The sequence below is a fragment of the Dipodomys merriami genome, unplaced genomic scaffold (assembly GCF_024711535.1).
Source record: "Dipodomys merriami isolate MVZ:Mamm:240054 unplaced genomic scaffold, mDipMer1.0.p SCAF_40, whole genome shotgun sequence".
Taxonomy (NCBI): Eukaryota; Metazoa; Chordata; class Mammalia; order Rodentia; family Heteromyidae; genus Dipodomys; species Dipodomys merriami.
In genome coordinates, this window is record NW_027205604.1 from 7,786,246 (window position 1) to 7,811,222 (window position 24,977).

A 24,977-nucleotide genomic window follows, 5' to 3' on the forward strand; every position below is an offset into this window, starting at 1 on the left:
GTCCTCCTCCTCGTCCTCCTCCTCCTCCTCGTCCTCCTCCTCTTCTGCCTCCTCCTCCTCTTCTGCCTCCTCCTCCTCTTTTTTCTTCTTCTTTGCCAGTGCTGGGGCTTAAACTGAGGGCCTGGGTACTGTCCCTGAGCTCTTTTTGCTCAAAGATAGCACTCTATCACTTTGAGCCACAATGCCATTTTCGGTTTTTGAGTGGTTAATTGGAGATAAGAGTATCACAGGGACTTTTCTGCCAGGGCTGGCTTTGAACTGTGATCCTCAGATCCCAGCCTCCTTAGTTGCTAGGATTACAGGCATGAGCTACCAGTACCTGGCTATTGTTATTATAAAGGTGATGTACAAAGGGTTACAGTGAATACATTTCTCAATTTTGAACCAAAAATTGAATTAAGAAATGGCCTATTTGGCTGAGAATGTGGTAGAGTTCTTGCCTAGCATGTACAAAGCCCTAAGTTCAATTCCTCAGCACCACATACTCAGAAAAAGCTATGTAGCACTGTGGCTCAACTGGTAGAGTACTAGCTTTGAGCAAAAAGAAGTCAAGGGACAGTGCTCAGGCCCTGAGTTCAAGCCCCACCTCTGGCAAAATAAACCCCCAAACAAACAAACAAACAAACAAAACCTCCTCTTGCTTTGGCTCTGTGGCCCTGGTTAATTGTATTGTATTTTATTTACTTTTTTGATGGTCATGAGGCTTGAATTCTGGGCCTGGGTGCTGACCCTGAGCTCGTCAGCTCAAGGCTAGTGCTCTACCACTTGAGCCACAGTTCCACTTTATTTTCCAGTGGTTTATTGGAGCTAAGAGTCTTACAGACTTTCCTGCCCAAGCTGGCTTTGAGCCATGATCCTCAGCTCTCAGCCTCCTGAGTAGCTAAAATTACAGGTGTGAGCCACTGGTGCCTAGCTAATTGTATTTTAATTACATCCTATTCTGGTTACAATTCAAGAAGTCCTGTTACAGTCAGGTGCTGGTGGCTCAGGGTGCTTTAAAAGAATGAAAAGCCAAGCCATAGACTGGGAGAAAATAGTTGCAAAACACACATACCTGATAAGTAACTAGCATCCAAAATGTACAAAAGACGGTCAAGCTAACTAAGATATCAATGGTCCATTTCAAAAAAGGATAGGAAAGCTGGGTGCTGATGGCTTATGCCTATAATCTTAGCTATGTCTACAGGAAAGGTAAAGTGGGTACATTTTGACATAGGCATCAGCCCTGAACAGCAAAAAACAGGGCAGGAGATGTGGTTCAGCAGTACAGTGCCAGCTAACAAATGTGAGAACAAGAGTTCAAATCCCCCAGTGCTGCAAAAGACCTTATAAAAAGACGAGCAATTATTTCTTTGGAGAAAACACACAGAAGGAAGTAAACATATGAAAGATGCTTAACCTTATTTGTTGTTAGGGAATTTCAAATTAAACAGTGATTGTTATAGGTATATTAGAGCAGCCAGAATCTTGAAATCTGCCAATACCACTCACTGGAAGGGATTCAGAGCTACAAGAATTCTTACTCACTGCTGGTTGGAATGCAAAGCAATACAGAAACATTGCAAAGCAGTTTGGCTGTTTTCTACAAAACTAAAAAATGTCTTGCCATCTGATCTAGCAATCTTGCTATAGGTGTTTATCCAACTACTTCAAAACATATGTCTGCACACACACAAAAATCTGCATTTTAATGTTTACAGCAGCTTGATTCAGAATCTCCAGTAAAACCTGAAAACAACAATGATGTCTTTCAGGTGTATAGATAAACAGACTGTGGAACATCCACTCATTGTAATATTACTTACTGATAAAAGGAATCAGCTAAGAAACTATGGAAAGCACAAATATATTTTTGATGCTTATTTTTAAGTGGGAGAAGCCCATCAGAAGAGGCTTTGATTACATAGCATTCTGAAAAAGGTAAAAATACAGCAATGGTCAAAGATCAGAGGGGTTGAGCTGGAGGCTCAACAGGATGAGGATGAGAATTGGGGGACTGAAGAGGCCAAGAACAGCTGATCTTTGGAGCAGTAAAACTATTCTGCATGACTCTCTAAATGCTGAATATAAAATACTAAGGATTTGTCAACATCCAAAGAATATTACAACATGAAGGTTAAACCTGAGTGGATAATTTAAAAAAAAAAATGAGTTAAGTAGCGGGTGGATTCCAGGATGGAATGTAGACTGTAGCAAAACAATCTAGGTTTTTTTTTTGTTTGTTTGTTTGCTTTACAAATGTATGAAGTTGCATTACTGAAGGGAGTGGGGAAGAAAGTGTTCTTCTAAGTAACTTTGGAAACGTGTGAAGTAAAACTGAAGACAAACCACACTTCAACACAGTACTGTGGCCAATAATATTGTTTCCCACTGGGTAGAGGTCCTCAATTCAAAGACACCATACATGTTTACTAGAATTAATTGTAAGGACACGGAGGAAAGGTGGTAGAAGATAGGTTTCTCACTGTAGGAGTGTTACCATCCAAAGGGGAAAAGGCTACAAAGATGCTGGTAATCATTAATTTAGAGATATCAGTGTGAATTTATATTTAGTTAAATATGGACATACAAGAATCTATACAGAAATATTTAAACTATTTATTTATTTAATCAGTCATTGGGGTTGAACTGTCCCTGAGCTATTTTGCTCATAGCAAGCACTCTACCCCTTTGAGGAACAGCACCATTTTCTGTTTTCTGGTTTGGTTAACTGGAGATAAGAATCACACGGACGGGCTGGGAAGGTGGCTCAGTGGTAGAGTGCTTGCCTTGCATGCCTGAGGCCCTGGGTTCGATTCCTTAGCACCACATAAGAAAAAAGCCGGAAGTGGCGCTGTGGCTCAAGTGGTAGAGCACTAGCCTTGAGCTGAAGAGCTGAGGGACAGCACCCAGGCCCAGAGTTCAGGCCCCACAACCGGACCCCCAAAAAAAAAAAAAAAAGAATCACACAGACCTTCTTACCTGGGCTGGCTTTGTATCTTGATCCTCAAGTCTCAGCCTCCTGGGTAGCTAGGATTACATGAGCCACCAGTGCCCAGCTTTATTTATATTTGTGCTGGTCCTGGGGCTAGGTCCTCAGTGCTGTCCCTCAACTTTTTCACTCAAGGATGGCACTCTACCGCTTAAGCCATGTCTCCAAGACTGCTTTTTGCTGGCTATTTTGGAGACAGAGTATCACAGACTTTTCTGTAGTAACTGGCTTCAAATTTTGATTCTCTGCATCTCAGACTCCTGAGTAGCTGGGATTACAAGGTGAGCCACCGATGCACAGCAGCTGTAAGGTGCATATTGAAATCTGCCCATCACACTTCATCTCTGTGGGCTCTTCCTTCAAATCTATGAGCTTAGTGTAGATGGTAGACATGACACAAATTCCAGTGAAAGGAAAATTACAAAACATTCATCCAGTATTCCTCGAAACTCCAATGGTTAGCAAAAGAAAGGAAGTTTGAGCAACTCTCACAATGTAAGAGGTCTAGGAAAATGTGATGACTAAATGTAAGGTAACACATCCTAGATGGGATCTCAGAGCAGAAAAGGGGTATTAAGGGCTGGGAAGGTGGCTCAGAGGTAGAACGCTTGCCTTGCATGCCTGAGGCGCTGGGTTCGATTCCTCAGCACCACATAAGCAAAAAGAAAAAAGCCAGAAGTGGCGCTGTGGTAGAGTGCTAGCCTTGAGCTGAAGAGATGAGGGACAGAGCCCAGGCCCAGAGTTCAGGCCCCACGACTGGAAAAAAAAAAAAAAAAGAAAGAAAAGGGATATTAAGGAAAATGGAGGAACTCTGAATAAAGAATTAACTTTAATTATTAGTATCACCAATATTAAGTCATTAGCTATGACAAATGTCTCATATTAATGGAACTTATTAATCATAGGTTAAATCAGGTGTGACATATGTAGAAATTCTCTCTAATATCCTTCAATTATTCTGTAACTCCACAGCTGTTCTAAATAAATAGGGTATTTTTTTCAAATTCTTTATTGTGATTAAGTGATTACATAATTTCCCAAATTTCATAGTATTGTGGGATAGTGATGCTTAGTTAAAGTTACAAACACAGTCTAACTTTCATGGGGCAAATTGTCTATCATGGTCTATACCATTTATGAGTTCTATGAGCTTTGCAATACAGTTATTTCTTCCACTTGGGTGATATGTACATTTCTTTTGTTTTGCATAGCATCAGCTGTTCCTTCTTTCCCACTTTTCCCTCCCTCCCATCGCTGCCATTGAGTTGCTTTGTTCATTTTGGTCAATGTCCAGTGCAGCTGATGGGTCCCGCTGTTGTACGTTTTTCCCTGATTCCCTCTAGCTCTGAGTCGTCCTCCTGGTTTCCCTCCAGTGTGCATACCATATATGTGATCAGCCGCATGGGGTTATTTAGTAGTGGTTCGACCAGATGAGTGGAGGTCCTTTGTTTGTTTCTTTTTTTGGGGGGGGGGTCCGGTCGTGGGGCCTGAACTCTGGGCCTGGATGCTGTCCCTCAGCTCTTCAGCTCAAGGCTAGCACTCTACCACTTGAGCCACAGTGTCACTTCCAGCTTTTTTCTTTTTTGCTTATGTGGTGCTGAGGAATTGAACCCAGGGCCTCAGGCATGCAATGCAAGCGCTCTACCACTGAGCCACCTTCCCAGCCCAACTAGTTAGTTTTCTAAAACTATGCACAAGGTTATCTTTTGTCACTGGGCAGAAATTATCTGTGACATATTAATCTTCTACATGTTAATACACAGCCCTACAGAGTCTGGTCCCTAATCAATAGCAAATGCTTAGTGAAACAAAAAGTACACTCCTTTAGAGCAGAGGTTGGCAAACTTTTCTTAAAGAGCTAGACAGTAAATACACAGGTTTTGGTCTGTGTTGTAGCTACTCAACATGATTGCCTGGAAGCAGTCATTGACAGTATAAAAACAAATGGATGTGGCTAGATGCCAACAAAACTTTATTTATTTTTTTAATTTTATTTTATTTGAGAACATACTGTACAGAGGGGTTACAATTACATTGGCAGGATAATGCATACATTTCTTACCAAGCATTGCAGCCTCCTCCTTTGTTTACCCTTCACCTCCCTTCCCAGCCTCCCCCCTCCCCCCCACCCAATCATACCCCCCTCCCCCCCCACTCCGACATTGTAAAGCTTGCTTTGACATGACATTTTGTAATTCTCCTTGTTACAACAGGTCCACCTGAATCCTTAAACGACTTGTTTGTCCCCCTCTCCTCCACATGTTATACTGACATCAAATAAAGTGAAAGCGGGGGTTACACTGTGGGGGAGGGACATACAAAGCAACAAAGAAATAATCTTATAAATGCGTTAGAAACACATGCATGAAAGAAACGAAAACATTAAAATACATATTTAAGGGTTCGTTTTCCTAACATCACATTATCTGATCTTTTCCGCTTGACTCATACCTATACTAGATATTGCAAATAAGGGAAACCATGGGACCTATGTTTCTTTGGGCCTGGCTTACTTCACTTAATATAATTTTTTCCAAGCCTTTCCATTTCCTAACAAATGGGGAAATGTCATTCTTTCTGATGGAGGCATAGAATTCCATTGTGTATATATACCACATTTTCTTGATCCATTCATCTACTGAGGGGCTTCTGGGTTGGTTCCATATCTTAGCTATGGTAAATAATGCTGCAATAAACATAGTTGTGCTGGTAGCTCTAGTGTGGTCTTGTTTGTATACATTTGGGTAAATGCCCAAAAGTGCGATTGCTGGATCATAGGGGAGATCTATGTGAAGTCTTTTGAGGAACCTCCATACTGCTTTCCAAAGTGGTTGAACAAGTTTACATTCCCACCAACAATGAAGTAAGGTTCCTTTCTGTCCACATCCCCTCCAGCATCTGTTGTTGTTAGAGTTCTTGATTTTTGCTGTTCTAACTGGAGTGAGGTGATATCTCAATGTTGTTTTGATTTGCATTTCTTTTATGGCTAGGGATGTTGAACATTTCTTCATGTGTCTAATGGCCATCCTTCTTTCTTCTTCAGAGAAGCTTCTCTTTAAGTCTTTCGCCCACTTATTTATTGGGCAGTTGTTTCTTTGAGGATTTGTTGTTGGGTGGTTTAATTTTTTGAGTTCCAAGTATATTTTAGATATGAGACCCTTGTCCGTTGTATGGCTAGTAAAGATCTTCTCCCAATCGGTGGGCTTTCTATTGATCTTGCTAGCTATGTCATTTGCCCTGCAGAAGCTCTGCAACCTTATGCAATCCCATTTGTCCAACCTTTCTTTGATTTGTTGTGTTTCCGGGTCTCTATTCAGAAAATTTTGGCCTGAGCCAAGGAGACCTAGGGTTTCTCCTATTCCATCCTGTAATGTTTTCAGAGTGTCTGCTTTGAGTTCAAGGTCTTTGATCCATTTGGAGTTGATTCTGGTGCAGGGTGATATATAAGGATCTAGCGTTAGTTTTCTACATGTAGTTAACCAATTTTGCCAGCACCATTTACTGAAGAGGCTGTCTTTCTTCCATTCTATTGTTTTAGCATCCTTATCGAAGATTAGATGGCTATAGGTCTGTAGGTTCATTTCTGGGTTTTCAATTCTATTCCATTGGTCCTGAGGTCTGTTCTTATGCCAATACCAAGCTGTTTTGATTACTATGGCTTTATAGTAGAGTTTGAAATTTGGTATTGATATTCCTCCAGCAGTGTTCTTTCCGTTGAGAAGTGTTTTTGCTATTCGGGGTCTTTTATTGTTCCATATGAATTTTTGGATTGCCTCTTCTATTTCCTTGAAGAATGAGGGTGGAATTTTGATTGGTATTGCGTTGAATTTGTAGATAGCCTTGGGAAGTATTGCCATTTTCACGATGTTAATCTTGCCAATCCAGGAGCATGGGAGGTTTTGCCATTTTTTAAGTTCTGTGTTGATTTCCTTTTTCAAGATTTTAAAGTTTTCATCATAGAGGTCCTTCACTTCTTTAGTTAAGTTAATTCCTAGGTATTTTATTTTTTGTGGGGCTATTACAAATGGAGTTGCTTTCCTAATTTCAGCCACACTTTTCTCATTGTTGGCATACAGAAAAGCCATTGATTTTTGGGGGTTAATTTTTTTTTTTTTTTTTTGTCAGTCGTGGGGCTTGAACTCTGGGCCTGGGCGTTGTCCCTTAGCTCTTCAGCTCAAGGTGAGAGCGCTCTACCACTTGAGCTACAGCACCACTTCCGGTTTTCTGGTGGTTTTATTGGAGATAGGAGTCTCACGGTCTCTCCTGCCCAGGCTGGCTTTGAACCGTGATCCTCAGATCTCAGCCTCCTGAGTAGCTAGGATTACAGGCGTGAGCCACCAGCGCCCGGCTGGGGGTTAATTTTATAACCTGCTACTTTGCCAAAGTTTTGAATCAGCTTGAGTAATTTGGGAGTGGAGTCTATGGGATTCTTTAAATACAAGATCATGTCATCTGCAAAGAGGGAGAGTTTTATTTCTTCTTTCCCTATTTGGATCCCCTTTATGTCTGCATCTTGTCTTATTGCTGTAGCTAGGCATTCTAATACTAGATTGAAGAGAAGTGCAGAGAGTGGGCATCCTTGTCTTGTTCCTGAGTTAAGAGGAAATGGCTTTAGTTTTTCACCATTGAGTATAATGCTGGCTGTAGGTTTGTCATATACAGCCTTTATTGTATTGAGGAATGTTCCATGGATTCCTAATTTTTCCAAAACCTTCATCATAAAGGGGTGTTGGATCTTGTCGAATGTTTTTTCTGCGTCTATTGAGATAACCATGTGGTTCTTGTTCTTGCTCCTGTTGATGTGATGAATAATATTAATTGATTTGCATATATTGAACCAGCTTTGCATCCCTGAAATGAATCCTGTTTGATCGTGGTGTATGATTTTTTGGATGAATTGTTGAAGTCGATTGGCCAAAATTTTGTTGAGAAGTTTTGCATCGATGTTCATCAAAGAAATGGGTCTATAGTTCTCTTTCTTTGATGAGTCCCTGCCTGGTTTTGGGATGAGGGTTATGATGGCTTCATAGAATGTGTTCGGTAGTGAGCTTTCTTTTTCAATTTCATTGAAGAGTTGGAGGAGAATTGGTGTGAGTTCTGCTTTGAAGGCCTTGTAAAATTCCGCTGTAAAACCATCTGGTCCTGGACTTTTCTTAGCTGGGAGGTCTCTTATTGCTGTTTCTATTTCAATGCTTGATATGGGCCTGTTAAGCTGGTTTAACTCATCTTGGTTTAGTTTTGGCATGTCAATATTTGCTAGGAAGAGGTCCATTTCTGTCAAGTTGTCGAACTTATTAGCATAAAGTTTTGAGAAGTATTCCCTTATAATGTTCTGAATCTTGGTTGTTTCCGTGGTGATGTTTCCATTCTCATCTCTGAGTTTATTAATTTGGGTGTGTTCTCTTCTTTTTCTGATAAGATTTGCTAAGGGTCTGTCAATTTTGTTAAGTTTTTCAAAGAACCAACTCTTTGTTTTGTTGATTCTTTCTATAGTTTTTTTGGATTCTAATTCATTTAATTCTGATTTAATTTTGATTATTTCTTTCCATCTACTGGATTGGGGTTTATCTTGCTGCTCTTTTTCAAGGAGGTTTAGATGTGTCATTAAATTGCTAGTTTCAGATCTCTCCAATTTGTTGATGTAGGAGCTCAGAGCTATAAACTTGCCTCTGAGTACTGCCTTTGCTGTGTCCCAGAGGAGCTGGTAATTTGTGTGTTCATTTTTGTTGAATAGCATGAACATTTGAATTTCCTTTCTAATCTCTTCCATGACCCACTCTTGATTCAGCAGTGTGTTGTTTAGCCTCCATGTGATACCGGACTTTCTTTGGTGGCTTTTGGTGTTGAGTTCTAATTTTATTCCCTTGTGATCAGAGAGAATGCAGGGTATAACTTCAATGTTTCTGAATTTAGACAAGTTTGCTTTGTGGCCTAGAATGTGGTCTATTTTAGAAAACGTTCCATGTGCTGCTGAGAAGAATGTGTATTCTGATGCTGCTGGGTGAAATGTTCGGTAAATGTCTGTTAAGTCTAGTTGATCTATGCAGCTGTTTAGATCTGCGGTTTCTCTGTTGAGTTTTTGCCGAGTTGATCTGTCTAGTGGGGAGAGTGGTGTGTTGAAATCCCCAACAATTAATGTCTTTGGATCTATATGGGATTTGAGGGAAAGTAGTGTTTCTTTGAGAAATTTGGGTGCTCCATTGTTTGGCGAATAGATATTTAGAATTGTAATATCCTCCTGAAGGAGAGATCCTTTAATTAGTATGTAGCGACCTTCTTTATCTCTTCTCACGATTTTTAATTTGAAGTCTATTTTATCTGATATTAGGATTGCAACTCCCGCCTGTTTATGAGGGCCGTTTGCTTGGTAGATTTTGTTCCAGCCTTTAACATTGAAAATGTGTTTGTTTTTACGGGCAAGATGTGACTCCTGCAGGCAGCAGATAGAAGGGTCTTGTTTTTTAATCCAACTAGACAGTCTATGTCGCTTAATTGGAGAGTTCAGTCCGTTAACGTTAAGAGATAGGACTGAGAGGTATTTGGGAGTTCCTGCCATGTTATCTACCTTCTTGGGGGCTGCAAAAGCTGGGTTCTTCCTATGGTTCTTGGATTCTCAGTTTGGGTGCAGTTTGTTGGCCTTTATTGTGGTCTTGTTGGTTTTCTATGTGTAGGACATCTTTAAGAATCTTTTGTAGGGCTGGTTTGGTGGAGATGTATTGTTTCAATTTTTCTTTGCTGTGGAAGGTTTTTATTTGGCCTTCAGTTATAAAGGAGAGTTTAGCTGGGTACAGTATTCTTGGTTGATAGTTGTTTGTTTTTAGGGCATGGCATACATCATTCCAGGCTCTTCTTGCTTTGATTGTCTCTGCTGAGAAATCTGAGGTGGTTCTAATTGGTTTCCCTTTATAGGTGATTACCCTTTTCTCCCTCACAGCTTTAAGGATCTTTTCCTTGCTCTGAGTTGATCCTGTGTGGATTATAATGTGAAGGTGGGATGTCCTACTCTGATCTGGTCTATTTGGGGTTATAAAGGCTTCTTGTATCTGAATAGGCCTATCTTTTTGCATGTTTGGGAAGTTCTCTGCTAGGATCCTGTTAAACAAATTTCCTAGACCATTAACTTCTGTTTCTAGGTGCTCCTCTACACCCATTATCCTTAAGTTAGGCCTTCTGATGGTGTCTTCCAGGTGTTGGATAGATCTATCATATTTCTTGGACTTGTCTTGGATGGTTGTATGTTCTTTCTCTATAATATCTAGGCTGTCTTCAATCCCTGAGATTCGATCTTCTGCATGGTCTAACCTGCTGTCAAGACTCTCTACTTTGTTTTTAATCTCTTTTCCTTCTAATTGGTCAGCTTTGATGGCTTCAAGTTCTTTGTTGAAGCTCTGTTTTAGGTCTTGTATGAATCTCTTTACTTCCTTAATTTGGTGTTCAGTGTTTGTCCTCAAATCACTTAGTTGATTGGATATGGTTTCTTTGGACTCCCATTCCTTCTGTTGGGTTCCATTCAGCATTCCCTTTGTGGTCTCCCTGACTTCCTTCAGCTCTTTGTTAATGGATTCTATGGATGCCTTTAGTGATCTTTGTGTGTTCTCTACCTGGTCTCTCAATTCCTGTATTATTCTTTGTTTAGCTTCCTCATGTTCGTGGGATTCCTGCAGTTCTCTTTGAGTGTTCTCAGCCTGCTCATGCCATTCCTCCCTTTCTCTTTGAGTATTCTCAAGTTGTTCACGCAAATCCTGTATCAGTTTTTGAGTAGCTTCCTCACGCTTATGATATTCCTGTATAAACTTCTGGGATGCCTCCTCTCTCTCCCTATCACGCTCATAGAGAGTCCTTTGTAAGTTGTCAAGCTTCTCATTTATCATGTTTGCCACCAGTGTTTGTAGAGCTATTTGGGAACTCTCCTCTGGATTGTTCATTATCTGATCTGACCCCTAATTATCAAGATTGGGAATTGAGATACCCAAATTTGCCATTTTTTTTGTGTTTTTCCGGCTTACTCTGCCCATTTGAGATGAAGATAGTACCAGTTTTGTGCTAGAACACTATCTTAAGGCAACCATCAACCAAAGTTTGCATTTGTACAGTCAATAGTCTACAGATACAATCTAGTTCAACAGATACATCTATTCAACATCAAACAACTATATTTTAAAGGACTTCGAACCGCAGAAAAGAATTTGGAAAACCAGAAATTATTAGGATTAGGGAGAGATGTGGGTGAAAAATAGGAATAGATTGGTGTGGGGAGGCACAGGGAGAGTTAACTATGTCCTAATCACAAAGCAGGAAATGGGTTGGGTAGGATACAAGTAGAGAGAGAGAGAAAAAGAAGAGAGGGATAGGGGAATGAAAAGAGACCAGAAAAAAAAAATAGAAACGTAAAAATTAATGTTATTGTAGAGATTAAAAGACCATCTATTTAGAGAGGAATGTGAATATGTTGTGAGAAAGGGAGGGACATAGAGGAGATGTGAAAAAACTTTAAGGATGGGAAAGGGAGAAGAAAAGATCAGAAGTTCAGTAGAGCTAGACAAAAAACAAAAAGATAATTATGAAAGAAAGAAAAAGAGAAAGAAGATAAGAAAAGAAAGGAAAACGCTCATTTACATATTCCTAAAATAAAAATTATAAGAGGAGAAAAAACAAAAAAAAAAGTTACTGGAAATCAATTATTTTTTCAGAAGAGGCAAAAATTAAAGATTAATAAAAGTTTTAAAAGAGAAAAAAATTTATATATATATATAAGGTAGCAAAAAACAAAAAACAAACAATAAAAAAGAAAAGAAGAAGAAAAAAAGAAAGAAAAAAGAAAAAAAAAAGAAGAAAAAAGAAAAAAAAAAGTCCTTTGATTTTTTTTTTGGGGGGGGGGGAGGGGTGGGAAGAATCCTGTATCTCCCTTTTGTCTGTAACCAGCCTTTTGTTGGAGTCTCTGGTCGGCTTGAGGTCCTGTGGCTTGATTGGTTTCTTAAGTCGGTTTGTTGGAAGAGGCAGAAAAATGCTCTGCTTTACCCAAGATTTTGAGATCCCCCTCCCAGGTTAGTTTTCTAGGAGGGTGATCTGCTTTGAGAATCACAAAAGAAGGGGATGCAGTGGTGAGGCTAGGTTCTGGGTAGAGTTGAGGCCTTTCAACAATCAGTAGCTTTTTCCTGGGGCTGTTTTGTGCAAAAACAAACAAACAAACAAAATCTCCCAGAGCCCAGCCTGGAGCCGTTCTCAGGGATTCTGTTTTTCAATTGATTGTTGAGGCTGCTAGAGGGAGGGGCAGCCTCTGTCTCTGGTTACCCAGTGAGGGAAGGCACTCTGATGGCTGGCGCCTGAGCTGGGTGACTTTTCCCTGGATGGAGCTGAGTCTGGCAGGTCACTTCGCTGTTAAGTTCTTGTGACCTGCTAAATGACTCATTTTATTCCAAGGCCTGGGTTGGAGCTGGCAGCTCCTCCGAGCTTTGTCGGTATCCAAGATGGAGATCACCGGTGCTGGGGGGGAGGGGTGGCCTTCCCTCCTCTGCTCCCTAAGAAGGAGTGAGGAAGTCGGGCTTCTACTCACGCCGAGTCTTGGATCCTGGGTCGTCTCTGGTCTGCAAGCTGCAGGGTGAAGATGTCCGCTCTTTGTTGGTTCTTGCTGGTGTTGAGTAGAATCCGCTCGCCCGCTGCGTCTGGCTCCTTCGTCCCGGACTCTCTGTGTGAGCGCTCAGGTATGGCCCCCGGCTGTGGTCTCTGCCGCTTGCGACCCTGCCGCCGCCGCCGCCGCCGCCGCCGCCGCCGCCGCCGCCGCCGCCGCCGCCGCCGCCGCCGCCGCCGCCGCCGCCGCCGCCGCCGCCGCCGCCGCCGCCGCCGCCGCCGTGGCGGCTGCTGGCGAGCACTCAGGTGCTTCTTTTTGCCTTGGCTTCCCCTCTCTTGTCTAACTCTCTGTCCTGTGATGGCACACTTGGTGTGATTCTCTGGCTTAGGACTGTTCACTGGAACTCTAAAGCTGCTTTCTATGCGAGAGCTTGTTCAGATTCCAGCTTCTCCTCCGCCATCTTCCCGGAACTCCAACAAAACTTTATTTAACAGAACTCATGGCCAGCCTGTGAGCCAAAGTATGCTGACCCCTTCCCTAGAGTGTTAAGTAATCCTCAGTGAATGTGTTAGACAGTACTCCACTATGCATCAAGTGACTGGCTATCACTGGTTGCTTTTTCTCTATGCTGGGACACACACCTTCCTAGTCCCCAGTTGTAGCCTTCTGGATTGACATGCTCAGATCTGAGATATACTGTTTATTTCCATGTTTTTTTGCTTCGTTTTGTTTTTGTTGGCTGTGGGGCTTGAACTCTGGGCCTGGGTACTGTCCTGGAGCTCTTCAGCTCAAGGCAAGCGCTCTATCACTTGAGCCACAGCACCACTTCTGGTTTTCTGGTAGTTAACTGGAGATAAGAGTCTCATGGACTTTCCTGTCTTGGCTGGCTTTGAGCCTTGATCCTCAGATCTCAGCCTCCTGAGTAGCTAGGATTACAGGCGTGAGCCACCGGCGCGTGGCTTCCCAAGATTTTTTAATGTTCAAACAGCTCTATTTCTTTATTGCCTAGATGGTTTGACCTTCACAGGGTCTGGTTCTCAGCCCTCTGTTTAATATTTTAACCCTTTCCTGGTCTCTCAGCTCTGCCTCAGGGTTCCCTACAGGTAAGGCCCATAATGGAATGTTTACAGCTAGGCTCAGGTGGGATTGCCTTGCTTGCACTTCAAGCAGGCAGGCACATCAAGCATATCTTTGTTGGATTGCTACATCTCTACGCACCTGGGAAAATAGGGTGGGGATCAGTCCTTCATATTCCATCTTTGGAGTCCTCCACAGAGAGTGACTGGGCTGTACTTCCTTGGCCTTTCCCTGTGTATGGTTCTGTCCTTCTGCAAAGGTTGGTTGAAATTTTGCTCTAGCTCCCATCTGCTTCCACTGGAGAAACCCAACAACAAGTTCTGATTTTGCATCTTTGCTTAGAGAGTACTCAAGGGTCTCTTGGTCTATGCTGTGGTTCTTGGAAACTCTGAACAGTTTCTCCCTTTCTTGTTCTCTGATACACAGAACGTTGGCTGCACAATAACTCTACATTGACTTAATTACTACCTCTTTTTTCTAATGGTCCTGTCTACTTTCAGATACTACAGAAATAAACAACCTAGGCAAAATAAGATTTGTCAGATCTTTAAATCTGTAAATACTTATTTATTTATTCACTGTCAGTCATGGGGCTTGAACTCAGAGCCTAGGTGCTGTCTCTCAGCTCTTTTTGCTCAAGGTTAGTGCTCTACCACTTTGAGCCATAGATTCACTTCTGGTTTTTGAGTGGTTAATTGAATATAACCAAGGGGCCTTTTATTCCCTTGGCTGGCTTTGAACTGTGATTCTCAGATCTCAGGCTACTGAACAGCTAGGATTAAAGACGTGAGCCACTGGTGCCCAGCTAAATGACTTTAATCTTTAAAATCTTTAAATTTTTGACAACTTGCTGTCTGATATTCAGAGAATGGCAAAAGATTTGATGGAATGGACAGAGAAAGGATCCCAGAGACAGAACATAGTGGACTCTGTCATCTGGAACAATTCAGCTCTGGCCCAGAGGTTGCAAATTCCATTCAGCATTATAAAATTGTTATACTTAGTCATCTTTTGTAGATATCAATCAGGAAATCTTCCTGTTCGGGCCAGGGTATTTTTTTTTTAACAGAACTATTGCACATTCTAAGACTCAACTTATCAGATGCTATGTAGACCTGATTGATACTTGTGCATCTCTAGAACTGTGCATAGACACCCATGGTAAGTCTTTGCTTAAGGTTTTTTTTTTTTTTGCCAGTCGTGGGTCCTGAACTCTAGGCCTAGGTGCTGTCCCTCAGCTCTTCAGCTCAAGGCTAGTGCTCTATCACTTGAGCCACAATGCCATTTCTAGCTTTTTCTGCTTATGTGGTACTGAGGAATCGAACCCAGGGCCTCATACATGGAAGGCAAGTACTCTACCACTGAGCCACCTTCCCAGCCCCACTTTTTTTTTTTTTTGGTCAGTCATGAGGCTTGAAATCTGGGCCTGGGCGCTGTCCCTCAGCTCTGCAGCTCAGGCTAGTGCTCTACCACTTGAGCCACAGCACCACTGCTGGCTTTTTTTCTGCTTATGTGGTGCTGAGGAATTGAACCCAGGGCCTGGTGCATGCAAGGTAAGCACTCTACCACTGAGCCACCTTCCCAGCCCCCCTTGCTTAACTCTTGAAATGGACTATTTATGTGTCTGCCTTTCTACATTATAGACTCCACAAGAGATAGAAGCATGATCTAGTAAGATATGTATGCATAGGTATTATTATTATTAAGGCTCATCCCAATGCAGTATGACTTAATTTTAACTTTGCAAAGACTATTTACAAATAAATTACAAAAATAATTACTTTACAATGACAATTACTCTTTTTCCTTCCTTTTTTCCTTCCTTCCTTCTTTCTTTTCTTCCTTCTTTCGTGTGTGTGTGTGTGTTTGTGTGTGTGTGTGTGTGTGTGTGTGTGTGTGTGTGTGTGTGCATGCCAGTCCTGAGGCTTAAATTCAGGGCCTGAACACTGTCCCTGAGCTTTTTGCTCAAGGCTAGCATTCTACCACTTGAGTCACAGCCTCTCTTTCCACTTCCAGCTTTTTGGTCACAATACTTTTTTCAATTACTATTGTATTTTGCATACCTATAGCCTTGAGTCTGACACATAAAGTTGAATAAGTACTTTTTGAATTAAATTGAAAAGAACACTAGTTATATTATTGACAATTTAAGCATTATAGTAGGTGAAAACTATTTCTAACTTAATCAGTGTCTTTGGTTCAGAAGTCCCATGAGCATGACTCAGGTTTTCTTTAAATACAACTTTCTTCATATGAATTCACATCCTTTCTGAATAGAATGAATCTCTAGCTGTAAGATTTACAGCTAAACTTTTTAAAAATTGTTTATGCTTTCCAAAGAGTACAACTAAGAACATCTGGTAAGAGTTTTACTAATTCTCCTAAACTCGCCTTTAATATCCTGATGCAGAAAATTGCGAAGTGCTCCCCTGGGAGTGTGAAGATTTTAATACTGCTTGCAAGGAACTCTGAATCCTTTGGAAGAAATTTGTTGTAGGAGAATGTGGCTCATTACCTTCAAATAATGGATCAAAGGGAGATGGATATGAAAGCATTTTTATAGCAAGAGCTCTGAATTTATGGTACATAGGTTGGGTTTGGGCATAAAAATATTAATGTAATTGTGTGTGTGTGTGGAAAGTGACATGAATTAGGATACAGTAAACTAGCACAACTATGTTCATTGCAGCATTATTCACCACAGCCAAGGTGCAGAATGAGCCCAGATGCCCCTCAGTGGACAAATGGATCAAAAAATGTGTTATATATACACAATGGGATTTTCCTCATCCATTAGAAAGAATGATATGGTACCATTTGGAAGGAAATGGAAAGATCTGGTTAAAAATTGTGCAAAAGTGAAGTAAGTCAAGCACAGAGGGACAAAGGATGCATACCTTCCCTTATTTTAAGCTAGATTTAGCTTATGACGTTCTGAGTAAATACGTTGGGTGGTATGCAAGAGTATACCAATGTATTAACTGAAATTCAGTAGATTCAGGGGACATCCCAAATAGTGTAATTCCTTAGAAAGGCAGAATCAAAGTTCAACAAAACAAAATACCAGGAAGCTGGTACTCAAAAAGGGTGGGGCGGAGTCAAGGCCAAAGGGGTAGACAATAAAGAGAAGAGGAGGAGAATGCAGTCAAGAATCCAATGTATTGCCTACAAAGTTAAGAAGAGTGGGGCTGGGAATGTGGCTTAGTGGTAAAGTGCTTGCCTAGCATGCAGGAAGCCCTGGTTTCGATGCCTCAGTACGACATATACAGAAGAAGCCAGAAATGGCACTGTGGCTCAAGTGGTAGAGTGCCAGTCTTAAGCTGAAGAGCTCAGGGACAGCACTCAGACCCAGAGTTCAAGCCCTATGACCAACCAAGAAAAAAAAAAAAAAAGAAGAGCAAAAAGGTGAAATGACAGGAAACTTAGGAGGCTAAGGCAGTATGTTCAAATAATTGAATAATTGTGACTTGACTTCCAACATGAAGGTAATATTACATCATGATCCAGTAAGACAAGCATGCATAGGTAATATGTATACTTGAAATTAAGCTTTCACTAAACAGCTTGTTCTTCTTTGTATGATCTGTTCCATTCCTTTTACTTTTAACAAATGTTTATTTAATTCACTAAATGGACCTTACTTCCCATTAAGAGCCAAGTTTGCAATCATTTTCCTACTATCTAAATATAAAAAAACTCCTGTATATAGAACAGTTGAAAGAATTATTCATTGAACACACAACCATGTCACATTTAATAATCCAAATTTTGTTTTCAGACACTTACTACTGCTTCACTTATGCATCATGAATTAGAATGCCATATATATATATATATATATATATATATATATATATATACATATATATATGTATATATAATTTTTTTTTTTGCCAGTCCTGGGACTTGAACTTTGGGCCTGGTGCTGTGCCTCAGCTCTTCAGCTCAAGGCTAGCGCTTTGCCACTTCTGGCTTTTTCTGCTTATGTTGTGCTGAGGAATCAAACTCAGGGCCTCACGCATGCAAGGCAAGTACTCTACCACTGAGCCACCTTCCCAGCCCATAGAATGTCATACTTTTATGGTGTTGTTGTTGTTGGTGGTGGTGGTGGTACTGGGGCTTCAACGCAGTGTTTGGGTGCTGTTCCTGAGCTTTTTTTGCTCAAGGCTAGTTCTCCACTTGAGCCATAGCTCTATTTCTGGCTTTTTTTTTTTTTTTTGGTAGTTTATTGGCAATAAGAGTCTCACAGACTTGGGCTGGGAAGGTGCCTTGCATGCATGAGGCCCTGGGTTCAATTCCTCAGCACCACATAAGCAAAAAGCCAGAAGTGGCTCTGTGGCTCAAGTGGTAGAGCACTAGCCTTGAGCTGAAGAGCTGAGGAACAGCGCCCAGGCCCAGAGTTCAGGCCCCATGACTGTACACACACACACACACACACACACACACACAAAAGAGTCTCACAGACTTTTTTGCCTAGGTTGGCTTTGAACTGCAATTCTCAGATCTCAGCCTCCTGAGTAGCTAAGACTACAGACATGAGCCACTGGCACCCGGCAGATGGTTAAACTTTTATTTATTAAAAAAAAATTTTTTTTTTGGTCCGGTCATGGGGCCTGAACTCTGGGCCTGGGCGTTGCCCCTCAGTTCTTCAGCTCAAGGATAGTGCTCTACCACTTGAGCCACAGCGCCACTTCAGGCTTTTTTTTCTTTTTGCTTATGTGGTGCTGAGGAATCGAACCCAGGGCCTCAGGCATGCAAGGCAAGCGCTCTACCGCTGAGCCATCTTCCCAGCCCTGATTAAACTTTTAGTAAGGGATTTGTACCTAGCTACTGAAGCAAAGATTTTTGAGTTCACATTCCTCAGCAGTTAGGATATAGGAGGGTACAGAAGTCTGGAATTTAGGTAAAGGAATAAGAGAATGTGGTGAGAAGTTAACATGGGGACGAACAATCCTGAGGGTGAGTATAAGTGGGAAGGAAGAAGTGACCATTGGTCGGAAATGTTGTCTTCTGGTGTGAATTGTGCTTTCCATGGGATATGGCAGGTCCTGGGTGTGCAGGGGTGCATAGGGAAGGTGCATCGCAGAAAGTGGAAAGGATGAGGACCATGTATGACATGGTTGGAGTCCCAACCCTGTGTCTGCTAGCTGTGTGCACTGACATGGGTCACTCAATCTCTCTGAGCCTCTATGTCTTTGTCTGAAAAACTTTGATGAAAATATCTTCTGGGAGGCTGAAATGAGAAAATGTATATGAAACTGCTTTGTAGTGTTCAAGTGCTACCTGCAGGCAGGCCATGACACGCAGTACCACTGGAGGATACTTATTCAGGTGAATCAAAGGAGAATACAGGCATTAGGGATCCTGAAGTATCAGACCTCCATGGAGACGCCAACTCCATGGCCCTCGATTTCTTTCTTCTCAGCAGTGTCAGCAGTTTCAGTCTCGCACTAGTAAGACAATGCTGACAGCTGCCCTCATGCCTCCAACTGATGATTCTTAGATTCAAATGGACAGAGATCAAAATCCAAACTAGCTAAAGTTATAACAATGAAGTGGATCGACTCAGCAAAAAGGAGATTGCAGAGGTGTAGCTCCATGCAGGCACTATTCAATGCCAGGGCTCGTGGTGGTATTAGAATGTCTCTGTTCTCTCTCCCTTCGAAGTGCTTTCCTCCATGTGGCCTTGCTGGTCCTCCCCACACTGCTGACTCAGCACATGATTCTAGTTTTACAATCTCAGCAGACAGAACAGAAGGAGAGACTGACTCACTTCCTACAGACTAATGCCAGGGAAGATTGGGGTGCCCTTTCTAGTACCATCTTTCTCATAATTTGTGCTTACATGCTCACTTTTGAACAAATCATGGATATATTTGCCTTGACGCTATATTATAAATGTGAGCAAACAGCTGTAAGCTTGTGTGTGTGTGTGTGTGTGTGTGTGTGTTTATGTGTGCACGCACGTGTGTGTGGTCCAGGGGCATTGTCCCTGGGCCTCTTTGTGCTCAAGGCTAGCCCTCTACACTTGAGCCACAGTGCTACTTCTGGATTTTTCTTATTAGTTTGTTGGAGATTAGAGTCTCATGGACCTTCCTGACCATGCTGGCTTTGAACTGTGGTCCTCAGATCTCAGCCTTAAAAAAAATTTTTTTTTATTGCCAGTCCTGGGACTTGAACTCAGGGCCTGGATACTGTCCCTGAGCTTCTCTCTTTTTTGCTCAAGGCTAGCAGTCTACCACTTCCGGCCACAGCACCACTTCTGGTCTTTTCTGTTTATGTGGTATTGAGGAATATAACCTAGGGCTTCATACATGCTAGGCAAGCACCTCTAAGCCATATTCCCAGCCAGATCTCAGCCTTCTGAGTAGCTAGGATTACAGGCGTGGGCCACTGGCACCTGATAGGCTACCATATTTGTATCTAGATCTCTGTATATATCCCTGCTGACATTGATATTTAATATCTGATAATATAGCATAGCGTATAATTATCAATGCCCCATATATTTTTCTTGTGATGGCAATTAGAATTCCTGAGCATACAACCTACATTTATATTATTTATATTTTTGCCACTCTGGGGGCTTGAACTCAAGGCCTAGGCACTGTCCCTGAGCTTTTGTATTCAAGGGTACTGCTCTACCACTAGAGCCACAGCTCCACTTCTGGCTTTTGTGTGTGTGTGTGTGTGTGTGTGTGTGTGTGTGTGTGTGTGTGTGTATGTGTGTGTTGTTAATTGGAGACAAAAGTCTCATGGACTTTCCTGCCCCTGGCTTCGAACCTCTGTCCTGAAATCTCAGCCTCCTGAGCTGCTAGGATTCAGGCCTGAGCCACCAGTGCCTGGACTATACTTATGGTATTTGTCTGCTTTTTGGAATTAAAAAAAGAGATTTTCTTCTCTTTGTTCAGCACCTGCTATGTGCAAAATGCTTCTCTGGTCCTTAGAGCAGTGAATGAACACAGAGTAAGCATAGCAGATTCCCCTAGAAGCTATGGTGGACATGCTCAGAATGTTCCCATTAGGCTGATATTGCCTACAGGACATCCTTGGGGGACAACGTACAGCTATCACTTCATGGGGACATTTTGGTTTAATTAAAGAAAATCTGCAAGTAGTCCAGCATTGAAAGAGAAAGCATACGAGAACTAGGTTAACATCTATGTATAAAAAAGAGTATAGCCAGGGGCTGGTGGCTCATGCCTATAATCCTAGCTACCCAGGAGGCCAAGATCTGAGGATTGTGTTCAAAGACAGCCTAGGCAGGAAAGTTTATGAGGCTTTTATCTCCTATTAGCCACTAGAAAACCTGAAATGGTGCTATGACTCAAGTGGTAGAGTGCTGAGCAAAAGAGCTCAGGGACAGTACCCAGGCCCTGAGTTCAAGCCCCATGACTGCAAAAAAAGAAAAGAAAAAGAATGTAACACAATAACAAAAAGATATAGGACTACAATAACTATCAGAAATCAATTTTCTGTATTTGAATTTCTTAGAATTAGCTTTTTCAATCGTGTGTGTGTGTGTGTGTGTGTGTGTGTGTGTGTGTGTGTGTGTGTGTGTGTGTGTGTGTGTGTGCGCGCGCCAATCCTGGGGCTTGAATTTAGAGCCAGGGTGCTGTCCTGAAGCTTTTTTGTCAGGCTAACACTCTACCACTTGAGCAACAGATCCATTTCTGGTTTCCTTCCTGACCCCTTGGGTGGTTAATTGGAAATCAGAGTCTCACAGATTTTCCTGCCCCAGCTGGCTTCTAACTGCAATTTTCAAATCTCAGCCTCCTGAGTAGCTAGGATTACAGGTATGAGCCATGGCACCAGCAGCTTTTTTTTTTTTTTTTTTTTTTGGGTCCGGTCGTGGGGCCTGAACTCTGGGCCTGGGCGCTGTCCCTCAGCTCTTCAGCTCAAGGCTAGTGCTCTACCACTTGAGTCACAGCGCCACTTCCGGCTTTTTACTTATGTGGTGCTGAGGAATGGAACCCAGGGCCTCGAGCATACAAGGCAAGTGCTCTACCACTGAGCCACCTTCCCAGCCCACCAGCAGCTTTTTTAAGCTTAATGTTGCCCATATAAAAACAGCTGTGGAATGTATAAAATGTTAACATCTGTGTCTTTGCATGAGGGAATATTTAACAAATCAAATAAGGAAATGCCATAAAATCCAGGCATTATGTTGCTAGAGAGACATTTAAAATGGAAGGATCAGCCTGGAATTTGTCTCTAGCCCAAAGGCCATAAATTTGTTAAACTCTCTCTGCTCCTACCTATAGCAACAAAGAACATATCAGAGCTAAAAAGCCCCAAAACAGAGGGCAGGGAAATGTTATGTAATTTAAATGGAGACAAGACATCTCCCAGGTAGTAAGCAATTACAGCTGGTATTTGGCAGGATGTATTAAAGAAAAAATCTTCTGAAATGCCAGCATGCAATGAAGACTTAAAGAATGAACTTCAAAAAGTCACTGTCACCAAGAGATTTGTGAATTCTCTAAAATAGTATTAAAATCTCAGCTACAGGGAAGAAGTCATCTCACACACCAATAGTGAGGGAGGTAAATGCTATCAGTAAGGGGAAAAAGAATCTATAGCTTGACAATCAACGAAAAAGAGGTATTTCCCTCCACACAAATGGTCCCAGTAAGGGGTCTAGGGATACAGCTCACTGGTAGAGTGCTTGTCTAACATGCAAAAGCCATGGGTTCAATCACCAGCACTACCAAATTAAAACAAAAAAAAAGTAAAGAAAAAGGACCAAAGGATTAGAAATGACTGCCAAGTCTACGTAGTTTATTATTTATTTATTCACCCCACACATAGAGATGGATAGAGGCATAGAACTGATAAAGATGTATGGACACACCCATTCTGGAAGGGCTACCTGTACTTGGCCTTTGAAATATGGATGCTAGATCTAAATACTGCCATCTTGTCCTCATCACTATCTTGGCATCTTCAAAGATGGGGAATTTTCACCCAGTTCCAAGAACTCTAGAAGTCATGTAGGCCTCTTCTTTGAGCTGTAGCTGTATTATGGGGTTGTTAAGCATTACAAAAGTGATATTCTTTAAATTGCAGGTGTGTCATCAGTTGTTTAGCTCCAGGGAAGTTTTGCTCCAGAGAATACTTGCCCTCGGTTGTCCTCGATTGTTCTCCCTAGATAGCTTGCTTCAGGAGAACACACTTTGCTAGTCCCCATACCATGCGACATCGGCCTTGATGTGGTTTTTGCCTTTATAAGCTTTGTAATAACTGCATTTGGGGTTACAGGTTGATTGGGATGCTAGTCCACCTGCAGTTGCCAGCTTTCTAATAAAGATTGATGATTTGACCTCTCAAAATGTGGCTTCTTTGTATCTTGCTGATCAAATTCCCGTATAACACTTTGTACATTAGACTTAACACAAACGCACATAGACACACACACATATACACACATGCACACATATATATGTATGTGTGTATATCAATATGAATAGGGATATAGACATAAGTCTAGATTCTGATATGCTAGTTCCTCCATATTTGATGAGGATATCTCTCAAGGCCACAACTAGATGCCCTAGTCACATTTGGTACTGAATCTTCTCTACCCTTTACTGTACTTTTCTTTTTCCTTTTGTGCCATACCTGAGCATTGTCCTTGAACTTTTTGGTTTAAGGCTAGCACTCTACCACTTAAGCCACAGCTCTACCTCTAGCTTTTTGGTGGTTAACTGGAGATAAGCGTCTCATGAACTTTCCTTCCCCAGGCTGGCTCTGAACCATGATCCTCAGATCTCAGCCCCCCTGAGCAGCCTTAGCTACAGGTATGAGCCACTGGAGTCTGGTATCTATAGAATAATTTTTCCTACCTATCTACCTATGTTCACCAATAGGCACAGTAGCAACTTAAAAATACTAACATAGAACAAAACAACTATAACCACATCTAAATCTTAGCAATCTCAGAATACAGCTTTCCTCCTTCTTTCTCAAATTGAGAACATTTACCTTTCACTTAAAGGGAATACTTTATCTCCTCTCTCTAGCATATCTGAATTTCCAGCATCACTTTTCTTTTAAGTTAAATAAGAGTTACTTGGGTATAAGCACGATAATACTGTGCTAGTCAATTAAAACCAAGACAGATGCTCAGTGACTGCCTGAGGGTAGCTTATACAGTAGAGACATTCAACAGAAGGATGGACGAGAAGAAGCAGGCTATTTCAAATTCATCATGATACTCAGAATGGTATGAAAAATTTAAATTTATTAATGATTTCTGGAATCTTCCATTTTTTTCAGACCACAGTGGACCACAGAGAACTGACCTTAGAAAGGGAAACTGGCTTAGGAAGATCAGCAATACGTGGATACAAAGCTGCTTACACATTCTGGAGGCGTGTTGGACTTTCATGCATCAAACTTCTAAACATGCACACACGTGTGCATGTACTTAAGTAATATGAATAGTGAGTACAGTATAAACCCATTTCATTCACTGTGTAAGTTTAATTAAGTCTATCTACCCTCTTTTTGTCATGTGTCAGTTTCAATAACGGGTGAATTCAGAAGACCTTGTTATCAAATGTTAATTAATTAATTAATTGATTAATTAATTAATTCTGGTCCTGAGGCTTGAACTCAGGGCACTGCTCCTGAGCCTTTTTGCTCAGAGCTAGCACTCTAACTCATGGGCCACAGCTCCACTTCAGCATTTTGATACCTAATTAGAATAAGAGTTTCACGGACTTTCCTGCCCAGGCTGGCTTTACACCATGACCCTCAGATCACAGCCAACTAAATAGCTAGATTATAGGTGTGAGCCCCCATGCCCGGCCAGATGGAAGTTTAAACCTTGATTTTTATTTTTCTACTTGTTGGTCATGAGAATGTATGCAAATTGCTTAGTCTCCAAGCTGACAAAAGGAGAGGAATAAAAGTGGTGCCCAAGGCTGTTGTGAGGATTTAATTATATAAAACATGTAAAGCTTTTGTATCAGAAATGTGTCATGCCCACAACCGCATGGGGAAATTTTCTGCCCACATTTCGTGCTGGCACAGACAGGAATGTGCTTAGAACAACAAGGACTCCTATATTAGTTTTGATTCTAGGCAACAGCTGACTTTCTGTTTTAGGGACAATGAGCCAGGGCTAGGGACCCTGAGCCTGTATCCTCTGAGCCAGAACATCTGGGACAACCCCACTACATTTTACATCAGTGCCTCTGCTTTTGAGGTCGGTCATCTTCCTTCATTTCATCTCTTCCTTCATCTCTGTCCTTTTAAGTCTAGTATGGGCTGGTATAAAAATTGCAGACTCCACAAGGAGCTGGTGACCTCACGCCTGTAATCTTAGCTACTGAGGAGGCTGAAATCTGAGGATAG